At 35.7% G+C, this 24916-nt stretch overlaps 1 protein-coding gene and 1 pseudogene across 9 annotated transcripts in view; one reads left to right on the top strand and one right to left on the bottom strand.

Moving 5' to 3' along the window:
• Positions 1–24916, top strand: part of NCOA1 (nuclear receptor coactivator 1) — a 260566-nt gene that overhangs the window by 69444 nt on the left and 166206 nt on the right. Inside the window, exon 1 of one of the 9 annotated variants that reach the window (XM_067007988.1) lies at positions 22850–22869. The exons of the other annotated variants lie outside the window; for them this stretch is intronic. The gene's annotated coding sequence lies outside the window, so the exon portion shown is untranslated. Of the gene's footprint in view, positions 1–22849; positions 22870–24916 lie in introns of those variants that run through there. 9 annotated transcript variants of the gene reach the window in all.
• On the bottom strand, positions 11324–11661 carry LOC131765236 (thioredoxin pseudogene; annotated as a pseudogene).

Genomic DNA, 24916 nt, shown 5'->3' with positions numbered 1-24916 from the left:
GAAATTTGAACACTGGACATTTTACATTAAGAAATTATTGTTAATTTTTAGGTGTGATAGATAACAGCATGTAGTTATATTGAAAAAGTCATTATCTTTTAGAGATACATATTGAAGTGTTGATGGATGCAAGGTTTTGTCTGGGATCTGCTTTATTATCTGGAATAGAGGGAAGGCTGTGGCTGGGGATGAATCAAGATTGGCCATGAGTTGATCTTTGTTGAAGCTAGGCACTTGTGGTGTTGGAGGTTGGGGTGGTGGTGGTATAATTCTTGATATTATTCTCTAAGCTTTTTTGAAAATTTCCATATGAAAAAGGTCCAGAAATTTACATTTTCTCTTTGTTGGCTTATAAGAATACAATTGAACTATGTGTATTTAGCAACCGAAATTTTATTTCTAATAATTTTTATTTCTAATAAAATTTTAATTTTTAGTTCTAATTTTTATTTCTAATAATTTTTATTTCTAATAATTTTTATTTCTGATAATTTCATGAGTCTTTTGGGATTTATATATACAAAACCATATTGTCCACAAATGACAGTTTCACTATATAGTGCTTACTGTTTACCAGGCTCTATTTTAAGCACCTATGCGTATTAACCCATTAGGTCCTTGCAAGAGCTCCAGTGAAATAGACATTAATTTGCCCAATGTTGTGTAGCTGGTATGTGGCAGAGCTGGGATTTGAATCCAGGCATTCTAGCCCTAGAGTCTGTGCTTCTCTGGTTTTTATATCTCCTTATGAGTTTTATTTTTAACCCCTCCACTCTAATCTTTGTACCTTTTATTTCTTTTGTTCGTTTTAGTGTACTAGCTAGAATTTAAACTTTTAAATACCAGTTTTCATTTGTAATTTTGATTTTGGAAGTTGTCTTAATACTTAGTGAATCCAGAGTCCAGTCAAATTTACTCCTTTATAAATACAGGGTACTTACCAAGAAACTAAGAATTGACTTAATATGAAGCTAGAAGCCAAAGAATAAAGTGTATTGCTATTTAAAGTTGCCAAAACATGGAAGCAACCTACATGTCTATCTAGAGAGGAATGGATAAAGAAGGTGTGGTACATATATACATTGGACTACCACTCAGCCATAAAAAAGAATGCAATAATGCCATTTGCAGCAACAGGGATGCATCTAGAGATTATCACACTAAGTGAGGTAAGTCAGACACAGACAAATATGGTATCACTTATATGTGGAATCTAAAAAAAAAAAGATACAAATGAACTTATTTATAAAACAGAAATAGACTCACAGACATAGAAAACAATCTTATGGTTACCAAAGGGGAAAGGTGGGGTGGGGGATAAATTAGGAGTTTGGGATTAACAGATACACACTATTGTATATAAAATATATGTATTTTATTTCAGAATACATATAATATATATATATCTATGAATCACTTTGCTGTACCCCTGAAACTAACACAATATTGTACATCAATTATACTTCAATTTAAAAAAAAGAGAATAAAGTGTATAGTAACAGCTTCTAGGTTTTTTTTTCAAAATTAGATTTATCTCCCAATCTGCAAGCAGCCTATTCCTGGTCCGTTTGACTTTGAGTTACTTGTTGATTCCACTGGTCCTATTTGCTGAATTTCTCTGTGACTCCTTGATCTTCTTCCCCCGACCCCCACACCTGTCATACAATTACTTCTCATTTGACTTTACATGGGTTCCATGAGATAAAATCAGGGGAAGCACTTAGCACACTGTCTAGCACATAACATATATCTAGTAAATATGCCTTTTGGTTTAAGAGAAAGCTACTTCACAGTTTAGTTTAAAAATTGTTCTTATTTCTTTAATTAATTTTTTAAATGGGGAGAGGCGAATACGGCTTAGTTACTTTAAGAAGCCCGAGGCCTAGGACATGGGGGAAAAACTGATGATAATGTGCTGTGGTGGTTTAATGAGTATCTTTGTGTTCTCTGTAAGGCACTTGCTTATAATAGTCTCTCAGTTTGAGAAAGATTACGGAGAGAGTTGGATGCCAAAATAATACTTCTCTACTAGGGAATGAGGTGGGAACAATTTAGGGGAAAATGTAACTTGTCCCAACTCCATGGGATATTTACATTTCTCTTTGGCCAGCAGCAAAATACATTATGATGTAGTAAGATAACTAAGCTTCATGAAAGGAGGCGTATAGACTTCAGTAAGGAGGACAATTTTTGGTTTCACCCTCAAGAGAAAGAGATGGGTCATAATTACAGATAACCTTTTCCTGAAGTTTGTGGAAGGTGACCATCTGAAAACTCGGTGTAGCTAGTTGAAAGTTGTGCTGTTTTTCTGTCCTTTGCTGCCTTCCTCCCTCCATCCCAAGCGCTTGTTATTTTGTATAGCAATAAACTGAAACAACCCTTTAACATATCTTTAATGGTATTTTTGGAAATTATGTTAAACTATTTGGAAACTGAAGGTTGTAGAGGCACAAAAATTTCTTTCATTTTCCAAATGACAGAATATAATTATTCAGTATAATTATTGAATGGCACAGCTATTGAAATTGAATAACCAGTTACTTGACTGTTTTGCTTTTATGGGCTATAGTTTATTGGTAAGAAATAAAACATATTTTTTGAAGAATAAAATAAATGTGTGTGGTGGAAACTCACTCTTCTCTCTGATCATGAAAGCTTTGAGTGGAAAGATGAAATACTCTCCAAACTACACCTGGATGCTATGGAAACCAAAAGGTGATATGCAAGATTAAGCACAGTTGAGAGGTGCTCAGTTTAACATCTGTCATCAGTTAGTTGGTAAAGGCCTTGAGCCATTTATTGTTCTGAAGATGATCTTAAATGAGGAGGCATAGCTAAAGTGGTCAGTTACAGAGTATGGGATCGGTGAATTTAAGAGAAAAGAAAGCTGATAGGAGAAAACAAAAATGTAATAATATTAATAGCTAATATTTAGTGTTTATGCAGCAGGCAATGTGATAGACACTTAAATATATATTTTCAGATACTATCCCAGTAACCCTGTGAAGTGTAAACTGTTATTACATATATACATATGCAAATAAAAAACTCTGCATAGCAAAATAAAACACCAAAAAAAATTTTTTTTGTAGGAGGAAAATGAATCTTAATAAGGTGTACTTTGAAATTAACTCACAGGAGAGCCAGGATTCCTCCATCTCTTCATCTTGGAGTGAAACCAAAAGCTTGAGTTCAGAAACTGATTTTTAATCAGAATTGAAAAGGAAAGTGAATTCTAGTTTAAACAAGCTGCAAAAGCATAGATTTGGGAAAACCAGGGATTTAGGGATTTTGCTAGTTCAGTATAATTTTATGATATGATAGGGCTCCTGAAAAGTTATTGTAGTCACTAATTATTAGTTGGAGTATAGTGTCTCATACAAGAAAAGTCGTAGCTCTAACATGCTAGTCAAATCACATTTTACTGTTTTACAGAAGGAGGGATGCCTTATTGGTTTTGAAATGGTGCTTGATATGGAGTGACTTTCAAGTATTTTTATCACTTAAACTTCCTTCTTCAATTAAAAATGAACATGGAAATGAATTTAAATAGCTATTAATATTTTCGAGAAGTTTGGACATTCCTTAGAATTAGAAATTCCTTACATTATTAAGAAACACTCTGCCTATTACAGATCTAGCAGTGTAAACTAAAATTAGGTTAGGTGCAGGATTGAGAATTTCTGTCCTTACTCTTCATATATGGATGCATTTCATACTAGTAAAAATTGAAAGCCTGAAGTATAGTGTAAGACCTGTATTGCTTGTAATGTGGTTTATTTCATTACTTATAAAGCTTTCATTTAAATTTTGGATTAAGTATACTTTTCCAGTTGACTGTGCAACATTAAAAAAAAAAATTAGGTTAAGCCACGAAGGAAAACCTCAGTAAACTCCAGAAAAGCTAAAACTAGACACGTCCAATCTCTCACTATAAGAGAAGTTTAAAATGCACTACTCCAACCACTTGGAAAAATCAAACAGAAAATGTTCTTAAATCATATTGAATCAACCAGCCAATCAGTCAGTCACCCATTGGAGATCAATCAACTTGATCTCCAGTCAACTTGGACATCAAGTATACAATAACTGATTATATAGCAAACTAAATACAGACTCAGGCAAAGACTGATACTGACCTTAGAAAATTGATTTTTGAAAAAGAAACGTACTCAACCTCAGATTTTAGTAAAACAACAAATAAAACCAACAAAATTAGTGTCTGGGAGAAAGGGAGGATATAAATAAGATAAAAGCAGAAACAGATGAACTGAAAAACTGTAGAATTAACAAAATCTAAGAGCTGCTTCTTAAGGTTAAAAAACAAAGTAAATATCTGACTGATTTTATCAAGGAAAAGATAGAAAACCAAAGTAAAAAAGAATAAACAGGACATAAAAGCAAAAAGAGATTTTTAGAATTATAAGAGTTCTATTTAGTAACCATAAGCCAATTTATTTGAAATCTCTCTGAAATGAATTAAATGCCCAAACTACTTTACGAAGAAAAAATCTGGGTAACCCAGAAAACTACGGAAGAAAAGTTCGAGGAATTTTCTCAAAAAATTGGTTCTGGGGCCAGATTGTTTTGCCAGTGAGTCTTTTCTAGCTTTCAAGGAACATATAATTCCTATGGTGAGAAATAGTTGTGGAGATTATAAAAAGATGGAAATATGCCCGATTAATGTTATGAATATCTTCACAATGGTTACTTCATGGGAGTGAGATTCTTTCAGGGGATTAGTTTTTTAGTTTCTACTGTAAGCACAGATTTTTCTTGAAATTAAGACAATTGAGGGAAATAAAAAAGCAAACCCAGAAATTAAAACCTTAGACAAAGATGTCTTTTATATCTATTAATATATTTACTAGTTACTAGTACTCTTCATTCCTTTGTGTAGATCCACGTTTTGATCTGATATTCATGTAGATCCAAATTTTGATCTGATATTCTTTTCCTTCTGCCTAAAGAACGTTTCTTTAAAAAGGTGCATGCCTTATAATGGAGTTTTCTCAGCCTTTGTCTAAAACCATTTCCATAGTCATTTGGAAATATATTTTAACTGGATATAGAATTATTTATTTATTTATGCTGAGTTGGGTCTTTGTTGCCACATGTGGGGTTTCTCTAGTTGCAGTGAGCGGGGGCCACTCTTCGTTGCGGTGCGTGGGCTTCTCATTGCGGTGGCTTCTCTTGTTGCGGAGCAGAGGCTCCAGCGGTGCGGGCTGCAGTAGTTGTGGCTCTTGGGCTCTAGAGTGCAGGCTCAGCAGTTGTGGAGCACGGGCGTATTGCTCCGCGGCATGTGGGATCCTCCCGGACCGGGGCACGAGCCTGCGTCCCCTGCATCGGCAGGCAGACTCTCAACCACTGCGCCACCAGGGAAGCCCCTGTGTCTGTTTTTATAGATCTGTTAGTCTCTTGGTTATAGGTCATATTTTCCTTCTAGTTTATATGCCTTGTAAATTTTCATTGGATGTCATTGTGAATTTTATGTTGCTGGGTGTTGGATTTTATTGTATTCCTTTAAATAATGTTGGTCTAAATTTGGCATGCAGTTAAACTTTTTGAAATCACTTTGACGTTTTTTTGAGATCCACTTTGTTTTGAGGAAGCTTTGGTAGGGTGGGTCCCGGGCAGCCTTATTTCCTTGAGCTAATTTAGAGTTGCTACTTTTTGAGGACCTTACTTAATGTTTCATGTATTAATTAAAACCGTGTAACTCAGACTGGGACTTGAACGCATGCGGCCGGGACTTAAACCTGGCCAAAACTCTGCCTGGGACTCCAACCCACGGTCTTTTAATTAGAGTCACTCACCTGGTGTCTGGACTTACTGAGGCTAAGGTTCTTTATGTCTCAGCGCTGAAGGAATTCCGTGAGAGGCAAGAAGTAGATTTATTAATATAGGACGCTTGTAAGAGATGCAAGAGGGAAGGCAAGGGAGCTCTGCCCTGAGGATTAAGTGGGCTACAATTTTATAGTCAAAGGAAAGGGAGAGGAGAAAAGACTGCCTTCTTCGAGTAGACATGGGGCTTACATCACTAGTTCCTCCTTCATATCGGTCAGGAGAGTGTCTGACCCTATGAGGTCAAACTAGGATTATCATAGCACTTATTCAGGTCAGTAGAAGGGTGGTGACATTTTTCTTCCATCTAATGGCCTGGGGCCTATCTTGTGCTTTTATTTATGGCTTTATAGTTAAGCAAGCCTGCTTTATTTCATGACATTCCAATAGCTTTCTTGAACAATCATTAACTTAACAGTGGTCTCCCAAAGTTTTCCTAGGTTTCCCTCTCTATCTATAGTCCCTTACTGGGACTTCTACAACTACCTGTATAACTATCCTATTCTATCCCTATCATTACGAGGTCTTTTCACTCTACTTGGTGGGAATACAAATTGTCTCTACCCTTGTATGAATTTTGGGACTTCTTTGACCTATTTGTTTTTCATTGGTCCTTTCCCCAACGTTAGGTAGTTTCCTCTCGCAGATGACCTGTCAAAGACGTGAGGGGAGGTGTCTACAGATTTCCAGAGCTCTGTGTTTGCAGGTCCCTTCTCTCTGGTACGCTTTAACCAGATTCTGGCTGCTTTGGCTTCCCTGAACATTGTTGGTCTGTCTCCTCAACTCTCTGAGACTGCCAGGCTCTGTTGAAGTCCTCCCTCTCTACCCTGCATCCTGGAAACTGCTTCAAGGGTGTAAAGTAAGGCAGTTGTAGGTCTCACCTAATTTTTTCCCCCTTTTCTCAGGGATCCCACTCCTGCTTTGACTGTTGTCCAATATCTGAAAGCTGTTGTTTATTTTATCCAGTTTTGGTTGTATAACCAGAAGGATTAATCAGATCCCTGTTACTCCATCATGGCTGTTTGTAGAAGTACTCGATTATCTTTTCCTTCTTTTCTGTGGGTTAAGATGTGGACCTAAATAAAAGAAGCCAAGAAATCATTTGGCTTGTTCTCAGTGTTTCAGGTGTTAGGCTTAACTGTAATTGAGGCAGAGGAGTCCCTAGTTGCCTATGGTCCAGACCCTTTGATAATAATAAACAGGCAATTTTGCCTGGTACATCCCTTCTCACTTTCATTCTCTGGAACCTATTGCGACGGTAGGGTGGTTGATCAAGAATTATGGTATTCTGAGTCTTGGTTAGGTACTACATAGTTTTAATAAGTTCTTAATACTCTTACTTTCAACTGAATTAAGACCTATTTTTACTTACTTTTTCTCAGCTATTTCAATTTGCTATTACCTTTAATTTTATCAGTTTTTTTTTTGGCTGTATTATTTGCTAGTTAGTTATATATCTGGTTGTCATTTTTCACTGGGTTGTATTTACTTCATCATGTGTTTTTCTGTATCACGGTAACCTTTAAGATCTTGAAAGGGTTTGATCTTTATTCATTATTATCTTTAGTTTTGTTCCTGCTTCTCTGTTCTTGCTTTCCTTTACCCAGAAATGAATGAGCAAATAAGTAACTGAATACACATAGACAAATATATTCACATATATATACACACAGTGCATTTTCTCAATTCTAAGATTATTAATTGTGATACATACTATTGATTGAATATACTTTAAAGAAAGAAGAAACATTAAATTTATTTTAAAAATCCTTCTTAGAAATTAACTGACAGAAGCATACATTTATCCATACAGTTTCTATACCATCTTCTTTGGAATCGTAATACAAAAGTGAGTCTAATCCTTTTTCATACTGACATGCTGATTTTCCTCACCTGTTGCTGCTTTTCTATACATTATGATTGTCAGTGTAATCTTGAGTCACATGGAAAATGTTTGGAATTTAACTGCTTTTCTTTGTTGGCTAAATTCATGGTTTCAGTTTTTCTATAAACTGTGAATTAAATAACTTCTTTTTTGAGTCAGCTGGAAACTTTTGACAGATATCCAGCCCTTGGGTAATAGTACTTTGTAAAATGTAAATTGGTCACACCAGTGTCTCCCAGCTCTGCTAATTCTGTGATCTATTTTGAGGGACTGGGTAATTTCTACTGCCTTTAATTGCTCTTGCTTGTCTCACAACAGACAATTTTTGCATCACAATAGCTTTTTATTTCAGTGCTTTCTGAAAACATTTTCAAGCTACAGTTAGGCTTTCACATTTAACTTAAAATTCAAAGGCTTGTGATTTTGTCTATGCAGTAAATTCAGCTGTGGTGATATTTGGATAAACAGATACCTTCTACGGGAAGGTATTTTCCATAGGTTTACACATGGGCAAGCACATACATCACAACTTACTCTTTTGCTTAACTACTGGTACGTTTTTTGGACATTAAATCTGATACTTCTTCTAGTTTCAGAAACCTAAAAATATTATTTTAAGAAAAGCATTTTTAGAATTGAGAAGATATGATTTAGGAATTTAGTATACAATAGTGAGCATAAAGTCTATCAAGTGGTAGAATTATTTCATTAATTTTGAGGTGACCAGGTAGCAGTTAGAAAAATTAGTGTTGAACCTGTCTGTATGCAAATGTATGGTTAACTTTTTAAAAACTGGAAAACTAGTGAAACTACGCAAATAGTTACCCAAAGTAAGAAGACTAAAAAACTGACTAAAAAATTAAGTACATCTATATGAAAAAACCAGCACAAAATTAAAAAGAAAAATAACAAAATGGAAAATATTTACAAATTTGACCTTAAATCCTATCTAAAATAACTATGAATATTTTAAAAATATTTACAACACTAAGATTCCAGTAAGTACATTGACAAAGTCATGTCCATTAGGTCAAAACAGAGTTTACATAGAGTAAACAAACTTAAGGAAAATAGTTCAACCTCCTGGGTAATTAACTGAAACAATAGTGAATAACCTTTTTGTACTTATTGAATAACTGTAATAAAGTAGGGAATGAAGTACTCATGCATTGTTTTGGAATTGGTACAGCTGGCCTCCATGGTTTTCTGATGAGAAATTCCCCTGTAGGTAATGCATTGTTTTTCTCTGGCTGCTTACAGGATTTTTTTCTTTGTGTTTAGTTTGAGAAACTTTATTATAATATGTGTATGTTTGGATTTCTTTGGGTTTAAAATCTGTTTGCAGTTTGCTCAGCTTCTTGAATTTGTTAGTTTATGATTTTCACCAAATTTGAAAAACTGTCATCCGTTATTTCTTCAAATAAGTTTTCAGCCCACGTTTTTTCTCCTCTTCTTCTGGGACTTTGATGATGTGAATGTTAGATCTTATGTAATTGTTCCACAGGTCCCTGAGGCTCCATTATTTTTTTCAATCTATTCTTTTTCTTTTTCTCTTTTTCAGACTGGATGATTTCTGTTGATCGATCTTTAAGTTCACTTTCTTTAAGATTGATTATTTCTTCTGTTATCACATTCTGCTGTTCAGACCATCTGTTGAATTTAATTTTGGCTATTGTATTTTTCAATTCTAAAATTTCCATTGATTCTTCTTTATGTCTTCTGTTTCTTTGCTGTGACTTTCTGTTTTCCCATTTGTTTCAGTAGTGTTTATAGTTGCATTTTGGTTCGTTTTACTGATAGCTGCTTTAAAATCCTTGTTAGATAATTCAGACATATTTGTCATCTCAGTACTGGTGTCTGTTAATTGTCTTTTCTCATTTAAGTTGAGATCTTTTTGTATATTGCTTTATTTTTTCATGAATATAGTTACAAGAACAAATTATGAGAATAAGAACAAAGAGGAAATAGAACCCAATCTAGCTGTATAAACTCAATTTATTTCTCTATAAAGTAGAAATAATAATATCTACTTCACAGATTTTTTATAAAGACTACATGAGAACACATACATAAAATATCCATCTCAGTCCCTGGCATATAACAATGCTCAGAAAATATTAGTTAACTTTGCTTTTCTTTTTTCTGATTATAGTATTTTGAAATCATTACTGTCAACTACTTGGCATTTTAAGGGAAGAGGTTCTTTAAAAGAAGTCTTAAGCTTCCTTTCCTAACTAGTTTTCTAAATTGTAATTACTTAGTACAGAGATCAGCGTCTTCCTCATTACTGTCTTAGTTTTTTTGTTGGGGGATGGACCTTTTTGTTGTTAAACCTAGATTAGTTTTCTCCTTGTCCTAGGTCCTAGGTCCTAGGTAATTCATCCACTTTTCTTCTGTTCCTTAGAGACTCTTTTCTATCTCCAACACTTATCCAAGGCAGAAGTGGAGTGATGTATTGCCAGCTCCCCCTTACTTGCCAGCATGATAAGTACACTTTCCCTTTTTTGCTTTTAGGATTTTACAGCTAAGCTTTACAGGAAAGGTAGAAGGAGTAAGAGGTACAGAAGGGGTGCTGATCATGACAGAAATAAACACAGAGGTGTGACAAAGCTTAGGAAATCCTAATAACCTCTTAAAGTCATTGGTAGTCTCTGACTCTTGCTGTTGGTAACTGGATGCCCTATTTCAGGGGTCCCCAACCTCCGATCTGTGGACCGGTACCAGTCCACAGCCTGTTAGAAACGAGGCCGCACAGCAGGAGGTGAGTGGCGGGGTGGATGAGCGAGGGAAGCTTCGTCTGCCACTCCCCATCACTCTCATTACCACCTGAACCATCCCCCCACCGTCCGTGGAAAAATTGTCTTCCACAAAACCAGTCCCTGGTGCCACAGAGGTTGGGGACCGCTGCCCTATTGGACCAATGCATCTTGATTTTTTTCTGCTTTCTTCTGAAACCTCTTTGACTTTCATAATGCAGAGTTTTTCCTGAGAAAGTGACATTTAAGCTAAAATTCTGAAAGATGAGTTAGGAGTTACTAGGTGAGAGCAGAAGAATGTTCAGGAAGACAGAACCAGCATATCTGAAGTTCTTGAAGTAATGAAGGAGCATATTGGAGGTACTAAAAGAATGTCAGTACAGAAATAAAAATGATGTGGTATCAGCAAAGCGATAGATGCATAGATCATTGTAACAGAGTAGACAGTCCAGAAATAGGATCCACAGAAATATGGTCAGTTCATGTTTTTTTTAAAAAGGGTAGAGTTAATATTTTATTGTCACTTATCAGATGACAGTTAGGTATATAGTGTTTATACTTGACCTTTCCTTTTTGTAGATAAAAAAAATTACAAGTTTTGGGCTTCCCTGGTGGCGCAGTGGTTGAGAGTCCGCCTGCCGATGCAGGGGACACGGGTTCGTGCCCCGGTCCGGGAAGATCCCATGTGCCGCGGAGCGGCTGGGCCCGTGAGCCATGGCCGCTGAGCCTGTGTGTCCGGAGCCTGTGCTCCGCAATGGGAGAGGCCACAGCAGTGAGAGGCCCTCGTACCACAAAAAAAAAAATTACAAGTTTTAAACAGCCAGTGGCTGTTTACTGGTCATGTCTTCAGAAAACATGATGAGATTAATTCATTATTGGTGGCTTCAAGGTTTTCCTTATTGGTGCCAGAAAGTTCACCTACTTTTTGTTCCTTTTTAAAAAACTGGAAGGTTGCCATGCATTTGACTTCACACTCTGAACAACATCCTGACAGTCATCCACATCTACTTTGAGGAACACCATGTTGGAATACTTTTCAGAGAGAAAATGAAAGAAAGGCTTGATCATTTCGCAAGTCCCACACCATGTTGCTGAGAAGTCGACTACTAGGAGTTTCTCTCCTGCATTGTTCAAGGTCTCCTGAAAAGCATACTTACTCTCAATCTGCTTCACCATTTTGGCTGCTGGGGTCTGATGAGCGACCTCACGGTGGAAGCAATGAAAACAGATCCAAGGGGCTGGACAGAGCTTTGGCCAGTTGATTTTTGAAAAAGTTGCAAAAGCAATTCAAGAGAGAAACAGTGACCTTTTTAGTAAATGGTGTTGGTTTTGCATTCATATGCAAAAAAAGAATCTTGATTTATACTTCACACCTTTGTATAACAATTAATTCAAAATGCATCATAGGGGTCTTCCCTGGTGGCACAGTGGTTGAGAGTCCCCCTACCGATGCAGGGGATGTGGGTTCGTGCCCTGGTATGAGAAGATCCCACATGCCGCGGAGTGGCTGGGCCCGTGAGCCATGGCTTCTGAGCCTGCCCTTCTGGAGCCTGCGCTCTGCAACGGGAGAGGCCTGCGTACCACCAAAAAAAAAAAAAAAATGCATCATAGATCTAAATGTAAACTGTGAAACTATAAAGTTCTTGGAAGAAGGCATAAGGGAGAATATTTGTGACTTGAGGTTAGGCAAAGAATACTTAGATATGACACCAAAAGCATGATCCATTAAAGGAAAAAAATTGATAAATTGGACTTCATAGAAATTAAAAAAGCTTTTTGTTCTGTGAAAGACACTGTTAAGAGAATAAAAATACAAGCTACAAAGTGGGAGTAAATATTTGACTATCACATATCCAATAAAGGACTTATGTCAAGAATATATAAAGAACTCTCAAAACTCAAGAGTAAAGAAACAAACAACTAAGTTTAAAAATGGACAAAAGACATAGACATTCCATCAAAGAGGATATAAGGTTGATAAATAAATACATGAAAAGATGTTCAAAATCATCATTTCTTTTAAAAATCATTTTCTTTTAAAATCAAAATCATTTCTTTTAATAAAAGAAAATTTGGAATTTGCAGAAAAGTTGTGAAGGTAGTACAGGGTGAAATTTGTTAGTCTTTCCTTCTTTTTGATAGCTCTGACACTTTTGAATAGTACTGGTCTGGTATTTTGTAGAATGTCCCTCAGTTGGGTTTGTCTCATGTTTTTCCGATGATTACACTTAGGCTATAGTGTTTTGGGAAGAATACTACAAGAGGTGAAGGACCCCTTTCTTTACATTATATTGCGGAGTACAATATCAACATTATCACTGGTGGCGTGGTGGTGTTAAACTTAATGATTTTTTTTTTTACACTTTGGAAAACAGTTTGGTACTTTTTTATGGAGTTAAACATACAGTACCATATAACCCAGCAACCACCCTCTGGGTACTTACTCTAGAGGACAAAAACTCAATTTCACATAAAAATCTCTACACAAATGTTCATAGCAGTTCTATTCATAATCACCCTGTACTAGAAACAACCTGATGTTTTTCTGATGGGTAAATAGATAAATGATGGTACATCCATACAGTGGATTACTATTCAGCAACAAAAAGAATAAATTATTATTTTTTAAAAAAAAATAAATTTATTTATTTATTTTTGGCTGCGTTGGGTCTTAGTTACTGCGCGCAGGTTTTCTCTAGTTGCGGTGGGGGGGGATCCTCTTCGCTGCAGTGCACGGGTTTCTCATCGTGGTGGCTTCTCTTGTTGCGGAGCACGGGCTCTAGGCGTGCAGGCTTCAGTAGTTGTGGATGCAGGCTCAGTAGCTGTGGCTCATGGGCTCTAGAGCGCAGGCTCAGTAGTTGTGGTGCACGGGCTTAGTTGCCCCATAGCATGTGGGATCTTCTGGTCCAGGGCTCGAACCCATGTCCCCTGCAGTGGCAGGCGGGTTCTTAACCACTGCACCACCAGGGAAGCCCAGGAATAAATTATTGATTCATGTGACAACGAGATGAAGTTTCTGTTGGGGTAATGGAACTTTCTGTATTGTGGTTGTGGTGGTGGTTACATGACTCTTTATGTATTGCTAAAACTCATAGAACTGTACATGCAAAAAAGTTTCTTTTATTGTATGATAGTTTACAAAATGTAATTTTAAAAAAGTGAAGCTAAAGTAAAAAGAAAAAAGTGCATACCTGGAACACAGAGAACAATAGCAAAAATGGTACGACTGAAGAATGGAGAGTAACCACATCACTTAGTCATTCTAGGACTTAATGGATTTTAAGCAGGGGAATGACCTGATCAAGACATTTTATTTTTTATTTTTTATTTTTATTTTTTTTTTTTTTCGGTATGCGGGCCTCTCACTGCTGCGGCCTCTCCCACTGCAGAGCACAGGCTCCGGACGCGCAGGCCCAGCGGCCATGGCTCACGGGCTCAGCCGCTCCGCGGCATGTGGGATCTTCCCGGACCAGGGCACGAACCCGTGTCTCCTGCATCGGCAGGCGGACTCTCAACCACTGCGCCACCAGGGAAGCCCAAGACATTTTAAAAGAGAGGTTTATGAAATCTCTTTGATCTTCAGTGTGGTGAATGCATTGATGGGAGATAGATTGAAGATCTAAGAGGAAGAATAGAAAATAAGACATTTCTTGCATCTTTCCCACAAATTTTGGTAAAACCCAATTCCTGAAGTCTATTTTTGGTATTAGGATCTTGTGATGATACGAATAATTATAATTACAAGTACTCCTTTTGACTTTTTTAATATAACCTATATTTTTGTATATTATACTCTGCTTTTCATATGAATAAATGAGACTCAGTTACCAACTAGCATGATTTTGCCTAGTTGTGTCTATCCAATATTTTGGTTTCAAAGGTGTTACCATCTTAAAAAAAATTACTTATGCAGTTCTTGGTATATTATTATACTTGCTCTTATTTTGTAAAATGTGGAAGATTAAAGAAATTCAGCTGAGAATGATAATTATAAGTATGCTTATAAATTGAATATTAGTTAAGACCAAGATGAAAGTTACAAATCTTTGGCTTCAGTCAGTGCTTATTGGATTAAAGAATATTAATCCAATATTGTGTGTGAAGTAAAAGAACAGATTTTTAAGAAAATGTGGAAACATAATTATATTGTTGACAACAGGTCAGGTGAAATTAGGGACATACATGTTTTTGAAAAACTTAATAGTATCCCCCTTTTATCTGTTCACACATTTTAGTTTTCATACAAATTTTCGGGAGTAGAGTATATATAAATATAATGAATTTCCTGCAATGCTAGTGTTGCTATAAGAAAATCTATTATGTCAAACTCATGAAGTTGCCATTTTTTGAAGGCAAAAATGTTAGAATGTTGGCAGTTTCGTGTGGTTGAACCTAATATTTTTTTCCCAGATTGATTACATTCTTGTCTATAAGTTCTTGATTTAGAGAAGGGTATGTTTTATAGTTAATTTTCTAGGAGATATATCTTGGTTCTGGTTCTGTAAAAAGTCAAAAAAGATTCATTGATTCGCAAAGAGACAGCAAAAATGTGAATTAATGTTCTTTTTTTAAACATAAGTTTTACCCACAGAAGTAATTCTCCTTTTTGAAATGCTAACAAGATTGGTGAAACTGAAGTCCATCTTGGGCATTTCTACAGTCCTGGTTCTTCCTGTTCTCTCCGTGGTTAATATTTGGTGTCTGTCTTTTCAGATATTTTCAGCCATTTATATTTATGTACTTACATACATATATCCACACATATACACTGATTTATATATGTAAGTATACGTATATACTCACATATTTGTAGGAAATATATAGTATTGTATGGATTATTTTTTGTAAGTGGTATATTTATATATTTTGGCAGTGTGATTTTTTCAGTCTCCAGCATGTTTAGATTTGTGTCTTGTTGTTGTTATTTTCAGTTTATGCATTGTGTTTTGTACGATGGCTGTACCAGTTTTATTTGGGCCCTCAGGGTTTTTACTGCAGATTGTTTATAATTTTTTAAAACTACAAACAGTGGAGTCAGGAGTGTCCTGTATGTATTTTCTCATGCACCTGCATGATAGTTCCTTTAAGATAAAAAGAAGTGGAATTGCTGAACCATACGGTATATGCACTTTAAATGTTTTATAGGGAAATTTTCAAGTAGACAAAATAGAAGAGTGAACTTCTGCTCGCCTTCAACAGTTATCATCCTGTGATCAATCTTGTTTTATCTGTACTCTCCCTGACTTCATCCCTTCTCACATTTTTGAAACAAATTGAGATATCGTGTCATTTGATCTGCAAATATTTCATGTGTTTCTGGAAAATATAAGGTCTTTTTTTTTTTTTTTAGAGAAAAACACAATCCTGTAGTACTATTATCACACTTGAAAATTAACAATAATTCTTAAAAAAATTTTGTTTAAATTTTTATTTATTTATTTATTTACTTATTGGCTGTGTTGGGTCTTCTTTGCTGCATGTGGGCTTTCTCTACTTGTAGAGAGTGGGGGCTACTCTTCGATGTGATGCGCAGGCTTCTCATTGCGGTGGCTTAGCTTGTTGTGGAGCATGGGCTCTAGAGTGCAGGCTCAGTAGTTGTGGCACACAGGCTTAGTTGCTCAGCGGCATGTGGGATCTTCCCAGACCAGGGCTTGAACCTGTGTCCCCTGCATTGGCAGGCGGATTTTTAAGCACTGTGCCACCAGGGAAGCCCAACAATAATTCTTTAGTATCATTAAATATTCAGTCAGTGTTCAAATTTTAAACTGTTTTAATGTCAGAAACATTTTCTTCCATATTTTTTTTACTTCTTTGAATTAAGATCCAGATGAGGTTTACAGTTTGATTGGTTGATATACCTTTAAAAAAAAGTCTTTCAAACTATTTTTCCTCTTTTTCTCCCTCCCTCTCTTTCTCCCATCCCTTCTCTCTTTCTTTCACTCCATCTCCCTGATTCCCCTTTCTTTCTCTGTCTCCAGCTTCCTTTCTTCCTCCCTCCCTCTCTCCCTGTCTCTCTTTTTTAAATTTTGCAGTATATTGATTGAAGAGACTGGGTGGTTTGCCCTGCAGATTTTTTCCATACTCTAGCTCTTGCTTATTGCATCCCATGGCATTGTTTAACTTGTTTTTTGTTTTCTGCATTTTCTGTAAATTTTTAGTTAGGTACAGAGGCTTGATGTGATTCAGGTTTGATTTCTTTTTGTTAAGACTGTTATATAGAAAGTGTTATCATTTTCTATAAGGAGGCACATAAATATAGTGATGATACATGCAATTTTTAAAAGATTTTTTTTGATATGGACCATTTTAAAAGTCTTTATTGAATTTGTTACAATATTGCTTATGTTTTATGTTTTGGTTTTTTGGCCACAAGGCATGTAGGATCTTAGCCCCCCAGACCATGGATCAAACCTGCACCCCTTACACTCGAAGGCGAGGTCCCAACCACTGGACAGCCAGGGAAGTCCCAATACACGCAGTTTTGATTTGGAAGATATTACCAGATTGTCTTCCAGAACTGTTGTTTCAGTCTATACCTTTATCATTAAGTTTTTGAGAGTATCATTTCATACACTTGTGAACTGTTACCGTCTAGCTTTCAAATTTTTTGGAAAATGTCTTCTCAGTCTTTAATATTTAATTCACTAATTACTAGTAAGGTTTTTTTTTTTCCTATTTTTTATTTTTTAGGGTTATTTGTAATTTTTCTAACGGGAATAGCCTATTAACAGTATGCTTTGTTTCTTTTCCTATTGGTTGTTGAACATTTTTCTTACTGATTTGTAGAATTTCTTTAGGTCTTTTGATTACTCATCCTTTTTTTTCCCCCTGTTTTTATGATGCCAAATATTTTCTCTTAGGTTTTTACTAGTCTTTCATTTTGATTATATTGTCCTTTGGTATACAGAAATTATACCAGTCAGATCAATCAGTCTTTTCCTTTATGACTTATGTGTACTTTTTAGTTTATGTGAGAAAGGTTTCTTTGCCTAGAGGCATAAAAATATTCACTTACATTTTTTAAATTATAAAGAACACATAACATAAAAGTTGCCATCTTAACCATTTTTAAGTGTACAGTTGAGTAGTATTAAGTACATTCACCTTGTGCAACTGATCTCCAGAACTTTTTCATCTCTCAAAACTGCAACTTTATACCCATTAAACAATGATAACTTGAGATTAAGTTTTCATGTTTAGTTATTTTATCCTCTGACTTTTTTTTTCTTTTTCTTTCTTTTTTTAACTTTTGATATCTGATAGGATAAATAAAACTGGTTTGTTGTTTTTCATAATTCTCTTTGTTATTTAAATATATATGTATATGCATATACATGTCTTTTCTCTACGTTTTTAATATACTTCATAAGAGGCATGAAAAATTCTGCTAGGATATTATCTGGATTTATATATTAATTTGAGGAAGATTGATATTTTTATTAGGTATATTGACTGTTTCTCCATTCAAACTCAAAAGTTTTGTTCTTTTGGAAACTTAGTTTTCTACTAGAAGACCTTACTCATATTCCACAGAATTCTTTATTCCTAGGTAATTTTTATTTTTGTTTCTTCTGGGATGGAGTGATTCTGATTTTTTTTTAAAAAATTGTAGTCTGTCTGTTCCCAGTTCTGATTTCCCCTTTCCCTCCTTTATTTTATTTTACATTTTCACTGCATTTGTCACCTTCTAGCAGATTTGATAATTTACTTATTTATTATGTGTGTTGTTATTACCTATCTTCCTTACCCTCTCCCCAAATCTAGAATGTAATTTCTACAAGGACAGGGATCTGTCTTTATGAGTTTTATATTCCCTTTGAGTTTTATAAGGATAGGTATTCATGTTATATGTAAATAATGACTTTTGGGGAGTCTTTTCCTTTCTAGCATTAATATATTTTTTTCCTTAATTTATTGCATTGGGTAAGCCTTCCAGTACTATGTTGAATATAGTACATGTGATTTCGCACATTATTAACTTGTTCTTAACATACATGAGAATGCCATCTGTTACTTTATTCATAGGTATAATGTTTACCATTGGTTTCTGATAGGTTTTAACAAAGTAGGGAAGTTCATTTTTTGTTCTTACCTTGCCAAGAGTTTTTATTTTTGGATTTTGAATTTTATCAGTGGGCAAAGGCACATAAATAATCTCTTGGGGAGTTTTCACCATTTGTAGATGATACCACCAAGAGGCAGAAGAGTTGAACATATAGTGGTTGCTAAGAAACAGAAACTGAGGAGACGTTTTGACCATCTTACAGGGGTGGAGAGACTGCTGGAGTTCAGGGTTACCAAGGCATCTAGAGCTTGAATGACCAAGATGGTGAAGAGAATATAAGCATAGAGAAGTGAGCCAAAAGTCTGAACCATGTTTCCACCAGAATTTGTTGCAGATTAGTAAACTGCACAGCCAATAGGCAGAAAAGTTGAGCTGAAGGTGGCTACTAAGAGGTTGAGAAGCTAAGCAGAATTTGCAGCAGTCTCATGGTACTAAAGAGAGGAGTTCTGGTACATATCTGAGGCTTTCAGTTGAGATCTCTAAATAACTATATCCTAACAGTAAGGGTGAACCAGAGAAGGAGACCAGGTCATTTTTTTAAAAAATTGAAGTATAGTTGATGTATAATGTTACGTCACAGGTGTACAACATAGTGATTCTTAGTTTTTAAAGGTTATACTCCATTTATAGTTATTATAAAATATTGGCTATATTCCCTGTGTTGTACAATATATCGTCGTAGCTTATTTTATACATAATAGTTGTGCCTCTTAATTCCATACCCCTGTGTTGCCCCTCCCCTTTCCCTCTCTCCACTGGTAACCACTAATTTGTTCTCTATATCTGTGAGTCTGCTTCTTTTATGTTATATTCACTAGTTTGTTGTATTTTTTAGATTCCACATATGTTATCATACAGTATTTGTCTTCCTGTGTCTGACTCATTTCACTTAGCATAATACCCTCTAAGTTCATTCATGTTGCTGCAAATGGCAAATTTTCATTCTTTTTTATGGCTGAGTAGTATTCCAGTATGTGTGTGTGTGTGTGTGTGTGTGTGTGTGTGTGTGTGTATGTGTGTATACACATATACCACATCTTCTTTATTCATTTATCTCTTGATAGACGCTGAGGTTGCTTCCATATCTTGGCTATTGTAAATAATGCTGCTATGAACATTGGGGTGTGTGTTGATAAGTCTTAACACGATTGAAAATTGTCTTCAAATTAGCTTAATCTCTGATTGGATTAGCTCCTGTTGCCTACCAGAAACTAAAGAAAATCTTCTATTGAAAAAGATAATATCAGTCACAGCCTCTACAGTTTTTGTTATGCAATATCTGACATTCAATCTCCAGATTCCAGGCATGCCAAGAGTCATGAACAAGAGAAAAACAGATATAGAAACACATGATCAGATGTGGACTTCAGTGCCACTTCCTTCACCCCTCTTTTGTTTCAGGCAAGAAATCTATCATTTGATTTGTTTTTCCCCTATAGGTAAAGCAGCATTTCTCTCTCACCGTTTTCATTACATTTTCTTTGCCTTCAGTTTTCAGAAGTTTAACTGTGAACTGTCTTGGTATGGATTGCTTTGGGCTTATGCTGTGTAGGATTCACTTAGCTTCTGGAATCTGTAAGTTTGTGTGTTTTGCCAAGCTTGAGAAGTTACAAATTTTTGTTTCTTAGAGGACTTTTTTGGTCTTACCCTCTTTCTTCTCTCTTTTTGGGACTCAGATGACATGGAAGATAAATTTTTTTTTAAAGGTTTTAAAAAATTATTATTTTTTAAAAAATTAATTAGCTAATTAATTAATTTTTGGCTGCATTGGGTCTTCATTGGTGCATGTGGGCTTTCTCTAGTTGTGGTGAGCAAGGGCTATTCTTTGTTGCGGTGCACAGGCTTCTCATTGCGGTGGCTTCTCTTGTTACGGAGCACAGGCTTCAGGCGCGTGGGCTTCAGTAGCTGTGGCTTGCGGTCTCTAGAGCACAGGCTCAGTAGTTGTGGTGCACAGGCTTAGTTGCTCCACAGCATGTAGGATCTTCCCAGACCAGGGCTTGAACCTGCATCTCCTGCCTTGGGAGGCGGATTCTTAACCACTGCACCAGGGAAGCCCCGGAAGATAAGTCTTTTGTTGTAGTCCCACAGGACCCCAAGGCTCTGTTTTCAGTTTTTTCTCTCTGTTATTCAGATTGGGTAGTTTCTATTGTTCTGTCTTCCAGTTCAGTGATTCTTCCCTCTGTCCTCTCCATTCTACTGTAGTTCTCATCTGTTGAGTCTTTTGTTTCAGTTTTTATATTTTTTCAGTTCTGAAATCTTTTTTTTTTGGTGTATTTTTTCTTTGTTGAGACTCCCTATTTTTTTTGTTTATTTGTTTCAAGCATGTGCATAACTGCTTTTTGAGACATTTTTATAATGGCCACTTCAAACATTATGTCAGGAAGGGTGCCATCAGGGTTTTAAGCCAGGATCTACCTCTCAATAACTTTATGAATCCGGGCAACCTTTGGGGTTTTTATCTGTAATTTAATCTCTATGTACCTCACTTTTCACATGTGTAAAATGGGATTAATAACAATAATTAGTGACAGTAACTGCTTCACAGAATTATGGTAAGGGTAGAGTTAATATGTATAATATGTTTATAGCATTAGCTAAGCACATAATATATGTTCAGTAAATATTACTTAATACAAAAAAAAAAATCCTCATCAGATAATCTTACCATCTCCCTCATCTTGGTAGTGGCTTCTGTGGATTGTCTTTTTTCATTCAGTTTGACATATTTCTTGTTATGATGAGTGTTATGAGAGTTCTTGTTATGATGAATGATTTTTATTTGATACCTGGACATTTTGGATATTATATTCTGAGACTCAGGATCTTATTTACACATTCTGATGTAGCTGGCTTCTTCTGGCACTGCTCCAACATGGGAAAGAGAGGAGTGCTCTGTCACATTACTGCCCAGAGGGGATAGAAGTGCAAGTTCCTCACCCTGCCACTGTTGACTCTCAAGTTGGTGGGAGATTCCTCATTACTGCTTGTCAGGGATGGGAGTTCTGGCCTCCACTGACTTTTCCTTGGCTGGGAAGGCAGGTGTGCCTCAGTACACACCTGTACTGAGGGCGAGGGGAGGGCCTTTTTACTGTTGGGCAGTGGTGAAAAGCCCGACTCCACTAGGCCTCTTCTGACACCAGCCTGCACCAGGAAGGGGGAAGTACACCTTCTTACTGCCAGGTGGGCATCTAAGCTCTCCATGTGGTCTTCACTGACACCAAGGGGAAGGAGGTCTCATTATCACCTGGTAGGGACCAACTCCCAAATGGCCGTCTCCGACACCACTGTGGTGGGGAGTATGGGGTGCCTTGTTACAGTTTGGCAGAGGTGGAAGTCTAGGCTCTCCACTTGACCTTTGCTGGTGGCACTGGCACCACAGTTCTGTTTTGTTTTATGGTGTTTGTCTGGGTATAACAGCTTTTTGTCTAGATTGTTTCTTTCCTGATCTTTTGGCTAGGAGAACAGGATTTTGTTTTGTTTGTATAGTTTTTTTGGAGGGTCTGGGCCTATTGGTATTTCTAGGTTGCCAGCTTCTTCAACTCCAAGTCTAGAATATATGGGGCACAGAAGAAAACCCGTAGAACTCACCATCATGTTGTTTTCCTTAGATCTGGTGATTTCTACCTCATCTGCTTTCTTCTCTCCACCTTTAGAGTCTTCTTACGTTTGTTATATATGTTGTCCAGGACTTTTAGTTTTACTTAGTGAGAAGAATAGGGAAAAATACATCTATTCCACCTTCCCAGAAGTGGAAGTCCTCAAGTACTTTAAATTCTTAATTATTTAGTTTTCATTATAATTAATATTACCTTTTAGTCTGCTTGCCGTATGCTTGACTGGGTAGAATTTTATCAGTGTGCCTCACTTTTAGGGCTTAAAATTTTTTTTTAAATGAAAGTATGGCTCACCATCTAGAAGTAGAAGCTTTAGAATTAATCTTTTAGTCTTAATTATTTTGGAGAAAGAGCAATAATTTTCTATATCCCATTTATTAAAAAATATATACATAAAACCTCTAGTTTTTATTTGCTTCAGGAGAATGTCCCAAGGTAGCTTATGTATTAATTATGAATATCTTAATGAATTAAGTATACTACTTTAAATATATTAAATTTATTTACTGCCACCACCCTCACCCCCACCCCTACTCCATTTTCTAGAGCAGATTGCATTAATTTCATGTGATTGATCCAAATAGCTATGACTGACTGTAATACTGTTTTCCTGATTTCAGGTTGTCTTTACAACTACGTCAGAGGTTGAATTAATATGCTAAGAAATCACTAAGTACTGTTCTGAGGGTTTTTGAAATAAATGGGGTAAGTTTAATATCCTCTTAAATACTACTTGGATTTTTATAGTGAGTTCCTGATTTCGGCCTATATGTGCCAGACATGAAGCTGGACACATCAGGCGGGAAGCAAACTTTGAGTTTGCTCTTTGCTTGTAGTGCTTTTCAGTTTTCTTTTGGATCAGGAGCCCCTTGGAGGGTTTACTTAAAGCTGTAGTCACTTTTCACAAACATTCACAGATGTTCAGAGAGTTCGAGGACCTTCTGAAGTCCCCCAGAGTTCACACGCCTTGGGTCAACCATCTCCTCTATAGTTTTTGAGACTTTTTTACATGCTTTGTTGCTCTTTTAAGTATCACAACAACCCTGAGAATTAGTGGCTTGTATTCATATTTAACAGTGAAGAAACTGCTGCTCAAAGTGGTGTGTGATTTATCTGGTCATGTAGCTGTCAAACATGAGTCTAGAATTGAAGACTTTCCTAAATTGTGACAGTTTCTCAGGGGGGCATCAACATTTTCTAAGGTTCTTGATACTTAGTGTCAAATTGCTTCCTAATAAGGTACTGTCACCTTTTCCTCACTCTCAGCAAATGAGCATGCCTTTTTCACCACATTATCACATTGAGTTTTTCCCCACCCCAGTGTTTGCTAAACTGATATATATACAATGATATTTAATTTCTTTGTTTGTATTAGAGTCCTCTATCCATTTATCCATCAGTCTGACCAGTTTTTATATAATTATCAAAATCTAAATATAATATATATATAATATATATTATTATATATAATATATATAATAATATAATATATAATAATATAATATATTATATTATAATATATATTATATATATAAATATAAATATAAAACATTAAAACTTAATGTTTTAAAAATACTAATTTTGTCATTTTTTACACATACCTTTACCCTTTTTATTTGCCTTTTAATGATTTCTTTTTTATGTATAGAAGTTTAGAAAATAAGTATGTATTCAGATTTCTTCTAATTTTTTCTCTTTTCTTTTTTTAGTATAGAAATATTCAAAGATTTGACACACTTAAGTGAATGCAGACACACACATATACTTAGACTTTTTAAAATTTTAAAAACATAATGGGAATCTAAAAGAAAAGAAAAGGATGTCATTTAAGTTGCAATTATTTGACTTCTTTTTGTCATATGTTTATTGGCTGTTGGTCTTCTATCATTTAAAAAATTTCTTAACCATTTTTTTAATTGAAGTACAGTTAATTTACAGTGTTGTGTTAGCTTCAGGTGTATAGCAAAGTGATTCAGTTATATATATATTCAGTTATATTCAGATATATATATACACACTTTTTCAGATTCTGTTCCACTCTAAGTTATTACAAGACATTGTGTATAGATCCCTGTGCTATACAGTAGGTCCTTGGTGTTTATCTATTTTCTATATAGTAGTATATATCTGTTAATCCCAAACTTCTAATTTACCCCCCCCCCCGGCAACCTGCTATATACCCTCTAGTAACCATAACTTTGTTTTGTATGTCTGAGTCTGTTTCTGTTTTGTAAATAAGTTCATTTGTATCATTTTTTTAGATTCCATATATAAGTGATATCATATGGTATTTGTCTTTCTCTGTCTGACTTACTTCACTTAGTATGATCTCCTGGGTTCATCCATGTTGCTGCAAATGGCATTATTGTTCTTTTTTATGGCTGAGTAGTATTCCATTGTGTATATGTACCACATCTTCTTTTAGTATTCTATTGTATATATGTACCACATCTTCTTTATCCATTCCTCCATTGATGGGCATTTAGGTTGCTTCCAGGTCTTGGCTATTGTAAACAGTGCTGCAGTGAACATTGGGGTGCATGTATCTTCTTGAATTAGAGTTTGTTCCAGGAGTGGGATTGCAGGATCATATGGTAACTCTACTTTTAGTTTTTTAAGGAACTCCCTACTGTTCTCTATAGTTGCTGCACCAGTTTACGTTCCCACCAACAGTGTAGGAGGGTTCCCTTTTCTCCACACTCTCTCCAACATTTGTTATTTATGGACTTTTTAATGTTTAATGGTGGCCATT

This window comes from Kogia breviceps, chromosome 11 (genome assembly GCF_026419965.1).
Source record: "Kogia breviceps isolate mKogBre1 chromosome 11, mKogBre1 haplotype 1, whole genome shotgun sequence".
In the NCBI taxonomy this organism is placed as follows: Eukaryota; Metazoa; Chordata; class Mammalia; order Artiodactyla; family Physeteridae; genus Kogia; species Kogia breviceps.
This window is presented reverse-complemented; position numbering and strand designations above follow the sequence as displayed.